Source organism: Aegilops tauschii, chromosome 1, assembly GCF_002575655.3.
Source record: "Aegilops tauschii subsp. strangulata cultivar AL8/78 chromosome 1, Aet v6.0, whole genome shotgun sequence".
NCBI classification, from domain to species: Eukaryota; Viridiplantae; Streptophyta; class Magnoliopsida; order Poales; family Poaceae; genus Aegilops; species Aegilops tauschii.
The window spans coordinates 269,195,129-269,209,413 of NC_053035.3; positions in this window are offsets into that span (position 1 = coordinate 269,195,129).

A 14,285-nucleotide genomic window follows, 5' to 3' on the forward strand; every position below is an offset into this window, starting at 1 on the left:
AGATATGATCTTTATGAGTATGCCGTCATGTCATTTGGCTTGACTAATGCCCTTGCGTATTTTATGAATATGATGAACGAGGTATTTATGGAATATCTGGACAAGTTTGTCGTGGTGTTCATCGATGACATATTGGTTTTCCCCAAGAGCGAAGAAGAACACAAGGAACAGTTGTGTCTAGTTCTAGAGAAACTTTGAGAACATCAGCTATATGCCAAGTTCAGCAAATGTGAAATTTTGGTTGAAGGAGGTCGGATTCCTCGGACCTCCGGATATTTAAGAAATAGTGAAAGGCCGAAAAACAGGGTCGCGAAACAGAAGAGAAACAAAGAGATAGATCCAATCTTGGAGGGGCTCCCGCCCCTCTGCCACCATGGAGGCCATGGACCAGAGGGGAAACCCTCCTCCCATCTAGGGGGAGGTCAAGCAAGAAGAAGGAGGAGGGGGCTCGCTCCCCCTCTCTCCCGGTGGCGCCGGAGTGCCGCCGGGGCAAGGATCGTGATGGCGATCTATGATACGTCCATTTTGCATCATGCTTTTATATCGATATTTATTGCATTATGGGCTGTTATTACACATTATGTTACAATATATGCCTATTCTCTCTTATTTTACAAGGTTTACGCGAAGAGGGAGAATGCCGGCAGCTGGAATTCTGGGCTGGAAAAGGAGCAAATATTAGATACCTATTCTGCACAACTCCAAAAGTCCTAAAACTCCACGGAAGTCATTTTTGGAATTAATAAAAAATACTGAGCGAAGAAAATACCAGAGGGGGCCCACACCCTGGCCACGAGGGTGGGAGGCGCGCCCTACCCCCATGGGTGCGCCCCCTGCCTCGTGGGCCCTCTGGCAGGCCTCCGGTGCCCATCTTTGGCTATATGGTGTCTTCTACCCTGGAAAAAATCATAAGCAACCTTGCGGGACGAAACACCGCCGCCACGAGGCGGAACCTTGGCGGAACCGATCTAGGGCTCCGGCAGAGCTGTTCTGCCGGGGAAACTTCCCTCCGGGAGGGGGAAATCATCACCATCATCATCGCCAACGATCCTCTCATCGGGAGGGGGTCAATCTCCATCAACATCTTCACCAGCACCATCTCCATGAAAACCCTAGTTCATCTCTTGTATCCAATCTTTGTCTCAAAGCCTCAGATTGGTACCTGTAGGATGCTAGTAGTGTTGATTACTCCTTGTAGTTGATGCTAGTTGGTTTACTTGGTGGAAGATCATATGTTCAGATCCATTATGCATATTAATACTCCTCTGATTATGAACATGAATATGCTTTGTGAGTAGTTACGTTTGTTCCTAAGGACATGGGAGAAGTCTTGCTATAAGTAGTCATGTGAATTTGGTATTCGTTCAATATTTTGATGAGATGTATGTTCTCTTTCCTCTAGTGGTGTCATGTGAACGTCGACTACATGACACTTCACCATTGTTTGGGCCTAGGGGAAGGCATTGGGAAGTAATAAGTAGATGATTGGGAAGTAATAAGTAGCTGATGGGCTGATTTGGATCCATATGTTTCATGCTATGGTTAGGTTTACCTTAATACTTCTTTGTAGGTGTGGATGCTTGCAATAGGAGTTAGTCATAAGTGGGATGCTTGTCCAAGTAAGGGCAGCGCCCAAGCACCGGTCCACCCACATATCAAATTATCAATGTACCGAACGCGAATCATATGAGCGTGATGAAAACTAGCTTGACGATAATTCCCATGTGTCCTCGGGAGCGTTTTCCTTCATATAAGAGTTTGTCCAGGCTTGTCCTTTGCTACAAAAAGGATTGGCCATCTTGCTGCACTTTATTTGCTCTTGTTACTTGTTACCCGTTACAAGTTACCTTATCACAAAACTATCTGTTACCGATAATTTCAGTGCTTGCAGAGAATACCTTACTGAAAACCGCTTGTCATTTCCTTCTGCTCCTCGTTGGGTTCGACACTCTTACTTATCGAAAGGACTACGATAGATCCCCTACACTTGTGGGTCATCAAGACTCTTTTCTGGCGCCGCTTCCGGGGAGTGAAGCGCCTTTGGTAAGTGGAATTTGGTAAGGAAAAATTTATATAGTGTGCTGAAATTACTATCACTTGTTACTATGGAAAGTAATCCTTTGAGGGGCTTGTTCGGGGTATCTTCACCCCGACCAGTAGATCCAAGAGTTGCTCCTCCACCTGCTAAACCTACTGAAAATGTTTACTTTGAAATTCCTTTGGGTATGGTAGAGAAACTGCTAGCTAATCCTTTTACAGGAGATGGAACATTGCATCCTGATTTACACCTAATCTATGTGGATGAAGTCTGTGGATTATTTAAGCTTGCAGGTATGCCCGAGGATGTTATCAAGAAGAAGGTCTTCCCTTTATCTTTGAAGGGAGAGGCATTGACATGGTATAGGCTATGTGATGATATGGGATCATGGAACTACAACCGATTGAAATTGGAATTTATCAGAAGTTTTATCCTATGCATCTTGTTCATCGTGATCGTAATTTTATAAATATATATATATAATTTTTGGCCTCGCGAAGGAGAAAGCATCGCTCAAGCTTGGGGGAGGCTTAAGTCAATGTTATATTCATGCCCCAATCATGAGCTCTCAAGAGAAATGATTATTCAAAAAAAATTATGCTCGGCTTTCTCTTAATAATCGCTGCATGCTCGATACTTCTTGTACTGGCTCTTTTATGATGAAGACTATTGAATTCAAATGTGATTTATTGGAAAGAATTAAACGTAACTCTGACGATTGGGACCTCAACAAAGGTAAGGAGTCAGGTATAACACCTAAGTTTGATTGTGTTAAATCTTTTATGGATACCGATGCTTTCCGTGAATTTAGCACTAAATATGGACTTGACTCTGAGATAGTAGCTTCTTTTTGTGAATCATTTGCTACTCATGTTGATCTCCCTAAGGAGAAGTGGTTTAAATATAATCCTCCCATTGAAGTAAAAGTAGCTGCACCTATTAAACTTGAAGAAAAGACTATCACTTATAATGATCCTATTATTCCTACTGCTTATGTTGAGAAACCTCCCTTCCCTGTTAGAATAAAGGATCATGCTAAAGCTTCAACTGTGGTCAACAAAAGTAATATTAGGGCACCCAAACCCCCTGAGCAAATTAAAGTTGAACCTAATATTGCTATGGTTAAAGATCTCTTGGCTGATAATATCGACGGACATGTTATTTACTTCTATGACGAAACTGCTAGAATTGCTAAACCCGATACTAAAAATAGAAATAGACATGTTGTAGGCATGCCTGTTATTTCTGTTAAAATAGGAGATCATTGTTATCATTGCTTATGTGATATGGGTGCTAGTGCTAGTGCAATACCTCATTCTTTATACGAAGAAATTATGCATGATATTGCGCCCGCTGAGTTAGAAGGTATTGATGTTACAATTAAGCTTGCCAATAGAGATACTATATCACTGATGGGGATTGTTAGAGATGTTGAAGTCTTGTGTGGGAAGGTTAAATATCCTGCTGATTTTCTTGTTCTTGGTTCCCCACAAGATAGCTTTTGTCCCATTATATTTGGTAGACCCTTCTTGAACACTGTTAATGCTAGGATAGACTGTGAAAAGGATGTTGTTACTATTGGTTTAGGGGATATGACTCATGAGTTTAATTTTGCTAAATTTCTTAGACAACCCTGTGATGAGGAATTGCCTAGTAAGGATGAAATTATTGGTCTTGCTTCTATTGTCGTGCCCCCTAATGATCCTTTAGAACAATATTTGTTTGACCATGAAAATGATATGTTCATGAATGAAAGAAGGGAAATAGATGAAGTATTCTTTAAACAGGGACTTATTCTGAAACACAACTTGCCTGTTGAAATCCTATGGGATCCTCCTCCACCCAAGGGTGATCCCGTGTTTGAGCTTAAACCGTTACCCGATACTCTTAAATATGCTTATCTTGATGAAAAGAAGATATATCCTATTATTATTAATGCTAACCTTTAAGAGAAGGAGGAAGAGAAATTATTGAAAACTCTAAAGAAGCACCGTGCTGCTATTGGATATACTCTTGATGATCTTAAGGGCATTAGTCCCACTCTATGTCAACACAAAATAAATTTGGAGAAAGACGCCAAACCAGTTATTGATCACCAACGACGGCTAAATCCTAAGATGAAAGAGGTGGTAAGAAAGGAAATATTAAAGCTCCTTGAGGAAGGTATAATTTATCCCGTTGCTGATAGTCAGTGGGTAAGTCATGTCCATTGTGTCCCTAAGAAGGGAGGTATTACTGTCGTTCCTAATGATAAAGATGAATTGATCTCGCAAAGAATTATTACAGGTTATAGGATGGTAATTGATTTCCGCAAATTAAATAAAGCTACTAAAAAGATCATTACCCTTTGCCTTTTATTGATCAAATGCTAGAAAGATTATCCAAACATACACATTTTTGCTTTCTAGATGGTTACTCTGGTTTCTCTCAAATACCTGTGTCAGCTGAGGATCAAGAAAAGACCACTTTTACTTGCCCTTTCGGTACTTTTGCTTATAGACGTATGCCTTTTGGTTTATGTAATGCACCTGCTACCTTTCAAAGATGCATGATGGCTATATTCTCTGACTTTTGTGAAAAGATTTGTGAGGTTTTCATGGATGATTTCTCCGTTTATGGATCCTCTTTTGATGATTGCTTGAGAAACCTTGATCGAGTTTTGCAGAGATATGAAGAAACTAATCTTGTCTTGAATTGGGAGAAATGCCAATTTATGGTTAATGAAGGCATTGTCTTGGGGCATAAATTTTTTGAAAGAGGTATTGAAGTTGATAAAGCTAAAGTTGATGCTATTGAAAAGATGTCGTGTCCTAAGGACATCAAAGGTATAAGAAGTTTTCTTGGTCATGCCGGTTTTTATAGGAGGTTCATTAAGGACTTCTCAAAAATTTCTCGGCCTCTGACTAATCTATTACAAAAAGATATACCTTTTGTCTTTGATGATGATTGTGTAGAAGCATTTGAAATACTTAAGAAAGCTTTGATTTCTGCACCTATCGTTCAGCCACCTGATTGGAATTTACCCTTCGAAATTATGTGTGATGCTAGCGATTATGCTGTAGGTGCTGTTCTAGGCCAAAGAGTTGATAAGAAGCTAAATGTTATCCAATATGCTAGTAAAACTCTAGATAGTGCCCAGAGAAATTATGCTACTACTGAAAAAGAATTTTTAGCAGTTGTATTTGCTTGTGATAAGTTCAGACCTTATATTGTTGATTCTAAAGTAACTATTCACACTGATCATGCTGCTATTAAATATCTTATGGAAAAGAAAGATGCTAAACCTAGACTAATTATATGGGTTATCCTACTACAAGAATTTGATTTGCATATTACTGATAGAAAGGGAGCTGAGAACCCCGTTGCAGACAACTTGTCTAGGTTAGAGAATGTTCTTGATGACCCACTACCTATTGATGATAGCTTTCCTGATGAACAATTAGCTGTCATAAATGCTTCTCGTACTGCTCCATGGTATGCTGATTATGCTAATTACATTGTTGCTAAATTTATACCAGCTAGTTTCACATACCAGCAAAAGAAAAAGTTTTTCTATGATTTGAGACATTACTTCTGGGATGACCCACACCTTTATAAAGAAGGAGTAGATGGTGTTATTAGGCGTTGCAAAAGGCAGTGCCTAGGAGGCGCTTAGGCACGCCTAGGCGCTAGGCGACGGCCAAACGCCTCGCCTAGGGCATAAATGGTAGCCTAGGCAGTGCATGCAACAAATTGTTTACCCAAGCGAGAAATCATGTCATATTGCACTGAAATGCTAAACATCACATATTCAAATAGTAGTAGAAGGTAGTTAACTTATTTATCTGCCATAAATTAACATCAGTGCACATATAATAACCATAAATATACCCTGATAGTAGAATCTATATTACCGCCTAATATGTCTCCAACATATCTATAATTTTTGATTGTTCCATGCTCTTATATTATCAATCGTGGATGTTTTATATGCATTTATATGCTATTTTATGATTTTTGGGACTAACCGATTAACCTAGAGACCAGTGCCAGTTTATGTTTTTTCCTTGTTTTTTGAGTACCGCAGAAAAGGAATACCAAACGGGGTCCAATTGACGTGCCAATTTTTGATGATTTTTTATGGACCAAAATAAGCCCCCGGAGTAAAAGAGTTGGGCCAGAAGAGTCCCGGGCTGTCCACGAGGGTGGGGGCGGGCCCTACCCCCTGGGCGTGGGCCCCTATCTCGTGGACGACTCGGAGACCCCCCTGACGAGAGACCTGCACCAAAAATTCCTATAAATACAGAAACCCCCAGAAATAAACCTAGATCGGGAGTTCCGCCGCCGCAAACCTCTGTAGCCACCAATAACCAATCGGGACTCTGTTCCGGCACCCTGTCGGAGGGGGGATCCCTCACCGGTGGCCATCTTCATCATCCCAGCGCTCTCCATGACGAGGAGGGAGTAGTTCACCCTCGGGGCTGAGGGTATGTACCAGTAGCTATGTGTTTGATCTCTCTCTCTCGTGTTCTTGATTCGGCACGATCTTGATGTATCGCGAGCTTTGCTATTATAGTTGGATCTTATGATGTTTCTCCCCCTCTACTCTCTTGTGATGGATTGAGTTTTCCCTTGAAAGTTATCTTATCGGATTGAGTCTTTAAGGATTTGAGAACACTTGATTTATGTCTTGCGTGGGATGCCCGTGGTGAAAATGGGGTATTATATTGATTCACTTGATGTATGTCTTGCGTGGGATGCCCGTGGTGAAAATGGGGTATTCTATTGATTCACTTGATGTATGTTTTGGTGATCAACTTGCGGGTTCCGTGACCTTGGGAATCTATGCATAGGGGTTGGCACACGTTTTCGTCTTGACTCTCCGGTAGAAACTTTGGGGGCACTCTTTGAAGTTCTTTGTGTTGGTTGAATAGATGAATCTGAGATTGTGTGATGCATATCGTATAATCATACCCACGGATACTTTAGGTGACATTGGAGTATCTAGGTGACATTAGGGTTTTGGTTGATTTGTGTCTTAAGGTGTTATTCTAGTACAAACTCTATGATAGCTCGAACGGAAAGAATAGCTTCATGTTATTTTACTACGGACTCTTGAATAGATCGATCAGAAAGGATAACTTTGAGGTGGTTTCATACCCTACAACAATCTCTTCATTTGTTCTCCGCTATTAGTGACTTTGGAGTGACTCTTTGTTGCATGTTGAGGGATAGTTATATGATCCAATGATGTTATTATTGTTGAGAGAACTTGCACTAGTGAAAGTATGAACCCTAGGCCTTGTTTCCTAGCATTGCAATACCGTTTACGCTCACTTTTACCACTAGTTACCTTGCTATTTTTATATTTTCATATTACAAAAACCTATATCTACCATCCATATTGCACTTGTATCACCATCTCTTCGCCGAACTAGTGCACCTATACAATTTACCATTGTATTGGGTGTGTTGGGGACACAAGAGACTCTTTGTTATTTGGTTGCAGGGTTCTTTGAGAGAGACCATCTTCATCCTATGCCTCCCACGGATTGATAAACCTCAGGTCATCCACTTGAGGGAAATTTGTACTGTCCTACAAACCTCTGCACTTGGAGGCCCAACAACGTCTACAAGAAGAAGGTTGTGTAGTAGACATCAAGCAGTTTCTAGCGCCGTTGCCGGGGAGGTGAGTGCTTGAAGGTATATCTTTAAATCTTGCAATCGAATCTTTTAGTTTCTTGTTTTATCAGTAGTTTAGTTTATAAAAGAAAACTACAAAAAATGGAATTAAGGTTGCCTCATATGCTTCATCTTTTTAATGTCTTTCGTGAAAATGATGGGAAGGAAAATTGTGCTCAAGTACTAGAAGAAGAATTACATAGAATGCTTGGCATAAAATATGTGAATGATGAGCATGATTGCAATGTTGTTAGTATGAATTCTTTAAATACCATGATGCTAATGATATGCAAAGCCACAAGCTTGGGGATGCTATGTTTGATGAAGATGATATTTTTTGTCCCCCAAGTTTTATGAGAATATTTATTATGATGAAATCATGCCTCCTATTTATGATGATTATATTGATGAAAGTGGGTTTGGAAGAGTGTCAAATTTAGGAAGTAATGATCCCACTATTTTGGAGGATGTTGAATATTATTGTGATAATTATGAAAGTGGATTTGGAGAGGTCATGACTTTATTTAGTGATGAATCCACTATTTCGGAAGAGGTTCCAATTGATTATGAGAATAAAGTTGCTATCTATGATGATTATTGTGATGACATGTATGCTATAAAGAATAATGATAACCATGAAACTTGCCATCATGATTTTAGTTTTCAATTGGATTATGCCTCACATGATAGTTATTTTGTTGAGTTTGCTCCCACTGTTATTCATGAGAAGAAATTTGCTTATGTGGAGAGTAATAAAAATTCTATGCTTGTAGATCATGAAAAGAATGCTTTATGTGATGGTTATATTGTTGAATTCATTCATGATGCTACTGAAAATTATTATGAGGGAGGAACATATGGTTGTAGGAATTGCAATAATATCAAGTTTCCTCTCTATGTGCTTAAAGTTTTGAAGTTATGCTTGTTTTGCCTTCCTATGCTAGTTGATTATTGTTCCCATAAGTTGTTTGCTCACAAAATCCCTATGCATAGGAAGTGGGTTAGACTTAAATGTGCTAGTCATATTCTTCATGATGCTCTCTTTATGTTTCAATTCTTATCTTTTATGTGAGCATCATTGAAATCATCATGCCTAGCTAGGGGTGTTAAACGTTAGCGCTTGTTGGGAGGCAACCCAATTTACTTTTTGTTATTTGAATTTTGCTCCTGTTTAGTAATAAATAATTCATCTAGCTTCTGTTTAGATGTGGTTTTAGTTTTAATTAGTGTTTGTGCCAAGTAGAACCTTTGGGAAGACTTGGGTGAAGTCTATGCGATCTTGCTGTAAAAAACAGAAACTTTCGCACTCACGAGATTAGCTGCCATTTTTTACTGGAGAGTGATTTTAGGTTGATTCTTTTTGAAGATTATTAATAGAAAAATTCCTCACGTCCACCAATTTATTCCAGAATGTTTTGAGTTCTAGAAGTATTTTTTGAAGTCAGATTACTACAGACTGATCTGTTTTTGACAGATTCTGTTTTCATTGTGTTGTTTGCTTATTTTGATGAATCTATGAGTAGTATCAGAGGGTATGAACCATAGAGAAGTTGGAATACAGTAGATATTACATCAATATGAATTTAGAATGAGTTCACAACAGTACCTAAGTGGTGATTTATTTTCTTATAGTAACGGAGCTTACGAGTTTTCTATTGAGTTTTGTGTTGTGAAGTTTTCAAGTTTTGGGTAAAGATTCGATGGACTGTGGAATAAGGAGTGGCAAGAGCCTAAGTTTGGGATGCCCAAGGCACCCGAAGGTAATATTCAAGGACAACCAAGAGCCTAAGCTTGGGGATGCCCCGGAAGGCATCCCCTCTTTCGTCTTCGTTCATCGGTAACTTTACTTGGGGCTATATTTTTATTCACCACATGATATGTGTTTTGCTTGGAGCGTCATTTTATTTTCTTTTTTTTTGCATGCTGTTTGAATAAAATACCAAGATCTGAAATTCTTAAATGTTAGAGAGTCTTCACATAGTTACATAATTATTCAACTACTCATTGATCTTCACTTATATCTTTTGGAGTAGTTTGTCATTTGCTCTAGTGCTTCATTTATATCCTTGTAGAGCACGGCGGTGGTTTTATTTTGAAGAAATAGATGAAATCACATGCTTTCTTATATTATTTTGAGATTCCTAAACATCATGGTAATTTTCTTTGGTTACGAATCTAGTCCTAATATGATAGGCATCCAAGATGGGTATAATAAAAACTTTCATATAAAGTGCATTGAATACTATGTGAAGTTTGATACTTGATAATTGTTTTGTGATATGAAGATGGTGATATTAGAGTCATGCTAATTGAGTAATTGTGAATTTGAGAAATACTTGTGTTGAGGTTTGCAAGTCCCGTAGCATGCACATATGGTAAACGTTGTGTCACAAATTTGAAGCATGAGGTGTTCTTTGATTGTCCTCCTTATGAGTGGCGGTCGGGGATGAGCGATGGTCTTTTCCTACCAATCTATCCCCCTAGGAGCATGCGCGTAGTGCTTGGTTTTGATGACTTGTAGATTTTTGCAATAAGTATATGAGTTCTTTATGACTAATGTTGAGTCCATGGATTATACGCACTCTCACCCTTCCATCATTGCTAGCCTCTTCGGTATCATGCATTGCCCTTTCTCACCTCGAGAGTTGCTGCAAACTTCGCCGGTGCATCCAAACCCCGTGATATGATATGCTCTATTACGCATAAACCTCCTTATATCTTCCTCAAATCAGCCACCATACCTACCTATTATGGCATTTCCATAGCCATTCCGAGATATATTGCCATGCAACTTTCCACCATTCCGTATATTATGACACACTTCATCAATGTCATATTGCCTTGCATGATCATGTAGTTGACATCGTATTTGTGGCAAAACCACCATACATATTTTCATACATGTCACTCTTGTTTCATTGCCCATCCCGGTACACCGCCGGAGGCATTCATATAGAGTCATACTTTGTTCTAGTATCGAGTTGTAATCTTTGAGTTGTAAATAAATAGAAGTGTGATGATCATCATTAATAGCGCATTGTCCCAAAAAAAGAAGAAAAAAGGAAAGGCCAAATAAAAAAAGAAAGGCCAAAAAAAGATAAAGGCAAAAAATGTCAAATAAAAAAAGAGAAAGGCCAAATAAAAAAAGGGAGGCCCAAAAAAAGGGGGACAATGCTACTTTCCTTTTTCCACACTTGTGCTTCAAAGTAGCACCATGATCTTCATGATAGAGAGTCTCTTATGTTGTCACTTTCATATACTAGTGGGAATTTTTCATTCTAGAACTTGGCTTGTATATTCCAACAATGGGCTTCCTCAAATGCCCTAGGTCTTCGTAAGCAAGCAAGTTGGATGCACACCCACTTAGTTTCTTTTGTTGAGCTTTCATACATTTATAGCTCTAGTGCATCCGTTGCATGGCAATCCCTACTCCTCGCATTGACATCAATTGATGGGCATCTCCATAGCCCGTTGATTAGCCGCGTCGATGTGAGACTTTCTCCCTTTTGTCTTCTCCACACAACCTCCATCATTATATTCTATTCCACCCGTAGTGCTATGTCCATGGCTCGCGCTCATGTATTCCGTGAAAGTTGAAAAAGTTTGAGAATACTAAAGTATGAAACAATTTCTTGGCTTGTCATCGGGGTTGTGCATGATGAGAGCGTTTAGTGTGACGAAGATGGAGCATAGCCAAACTATATGATTTTCTAGGGACGAGCTTTCTTTGTCTATGTCATTTTGAGAAGACATAATTGCTTGGTTAGTATGCTTGAAGTATTATTATTTTTATGTTAATATTAAACTTTTGCCTTGAATCTTTCGGATGTAAACATTCATGCCACAATAGAGAAAATTACATTGAAAAATATGTTAGGTAGCATTCCACATCAAAAATTCTATTTTTAACTTTTTATCATTTACCTACTCGAGGACGAGCAGGAATTAAGCTTGGGGATGCTTGATACGTCTCCAACGTATCTATAATTTTTTATTGTTCCATGCTCTTATATTATCAATCGTGGATGTTTTATATGCATTTATATGCTATTTTATATGATTTTTGGGACTAACCTATTAACCTAGAGCCCAGTGCCAGTTTCTGTTTTTTCCTTGTTTTTGAGTATCGCGGAAAAGGAATACCAAACGGAGTCCAATTGACGTGCCAATTTTTGATGATTTTTTATGGACCAAAAGAAGCCCCCGGAGTAGAAGAGTTGGGCCAGAAGAGTCCCGGGCTGTCCACGAGGGTGGGGGGGCGTGCCCTACCCCCCTGGGCGTGGGCCCCTATCTTGTGGACGACTCGGAGACCCCCCTGAAGTGAGACATATGCGAAAAATTCCTATAAATACAGAAACCCCCAGAAATAAACCTAGATCGGGAGTTCCGCCGCTGCAAGCCTCTGTAGACACCAATAACCAATCGGGACCCTGTTCCGGCACCCTGCCGGAGGGGGGATCCCTCACCGGTGGCCATCTTCATCATCTCGGCGCTCTCCATGACGAGGAGGGAGTAGTTCACCCTCGGGGCTGAGGGTATGTACCAGTAGCTATGTGTTTGATCTCTCTCTCTCTCTCGTGTTCTTTATTCGGCACGATCTTGATGTATCGCGAGCTTTGCTATTATAGTTGGATCTTATGATGTTTCTCCCCCTCTACTCTCTTGTAATGGATTGAGTTTTCCCTTCGAAGTTATCTTATCAGATTGAGTCTTTAAAGATTTGAGAACACTTGATGTATGTCTTGCGTGGGATACCCATGGTGACAATGGGGTATTCTATCGATTCGCTTGATGTATGTTTTGGTGATCAACTTGCGGGTTCCGCGACCTTGGGAATCTATGCATAGGGGTTGGCACACGTTTTCGTCTTGACTCTCCGGTAGAAACTTTGGGGGCACTCTTTGAAGTTCTTTGTGTTGGTTGAATAGATGAATCTGAGATTGTGTGATGCATATCGTATAATCATACCCACGGCTACTTGAGGTGACATTGGAGTATCTAGGTGACATTAGGGTTTTGGTTGATTTGTGTCTTAAGGTGTTATTCTAGTACAAACTCTATGATAGATCGAACGGAAAGAATAGCTTCATGTTATTTTACTACGGACTCTTGAATAGATCGATCAGAAAGAATAACTTTGAGGTGGTTTCGTACCCTACAATAATCTCTTCGTTTGTTCTCCACTATTAGTGACTTTGGAGTGACTCTTTGTTCCATGTTGAGGGATAGTTATATGATCCAATTATGTTATTATTGTTGAGAGAACTTGCACTAGTGAAAGTATGAACCCTAGGCCTTGTTTCCTAGCATTGCAATACCGTTTATGCTCACTTTTACCACTAGTTACCTTGCTGTTTTTATATTTTCATATTACAAAAACCTATATCCACCATACATATTGCACTTGTATCACCATCTCTTCGCCGAACTAGTGCACCTATACAATTTACCATTGTATTGGGTGTGTTGGGGACACAAGAGACTCTTTGTTATTTGGTTGCAGGGTTGTTTGAGAGGGACCATCTTCATCCTACGCCTCCCATGGATTGATAAACCTTAGGTCATCCACTTGAGGGAAATTTGCTACTGTCCTACAAACCTCTGCACTTGGAGGCCCAACAACGTCTACAAGAAGAAGGTTGTGTAGTAGACATCACCGCCTAGGCTGCGCCTAAGGTGCTTAAGCACCGCCTAGGCACTAGGCGAAGGCCAACCGCCTCACTTACGCCTACCGATTTTTCCAACCTTGGTTGTATACCTGAGCATGAACAGGAACAGATCCTACGCAAGTGTCACTCCGAGGCTTATGGAGGGCACCACGCTGGAGATAGAACTGCACATAAGGTATTGCAATCCAGTTTTTATTGGCCTACTATCTTTAAGGATGCTCGTAAGTTTGTCTTGTCTTGTGATGAATGTCAAAGAATCGGTAATATTAGTAGATGTCGGGAAATGCCCATGAATTATTCACTTGTTATTGAACCATTTGATGTTTGGGGCTTTGATTATATGGGATCGTTTCCTTCCTCTAATGGGTATACACATATTTTAGTTGTTGTTGATTACGTTACTAAGTGGGTAGAAGCTATTCCAACTAGTAGTGCTGATCATAACACCTCTATTAAGATGCTTAAAGAAGTTATTTTCCCGAGGTTTGGAGTCCCTAGATATCTAATGACTGATGGTGGTTCACATTTTATTCATGGTGCCTTTCGTAAGATGCTTGCTAAGTATGACGTTAATCATAGAATTGCATCTCCATATCACCCACAGTCTAGCGATCAAGTAGAATTGAGCAATAAAGAGCTCAAATTAATTTTGCAAAAGACTGTTAATAGATCTAGAAAGAATTGGTCAAAGAAACTCGATGATGCATTATGGGCCTATAGAACTGCATATAAAAATCCTATGGGTATGTCTCCGTATAAGATGGTTTATGGAAAAGCATGTCACTTATCTCTCGAACTAGAACATAAGGCATATTGGGCTATTAAAGAACACAACTATGATTTCAAACTTGCTGGTGAGAAGAGGCTATTTGACATTAGCTCACCTGATGAATGGAGAACCCAAGCCTTTGAGAATG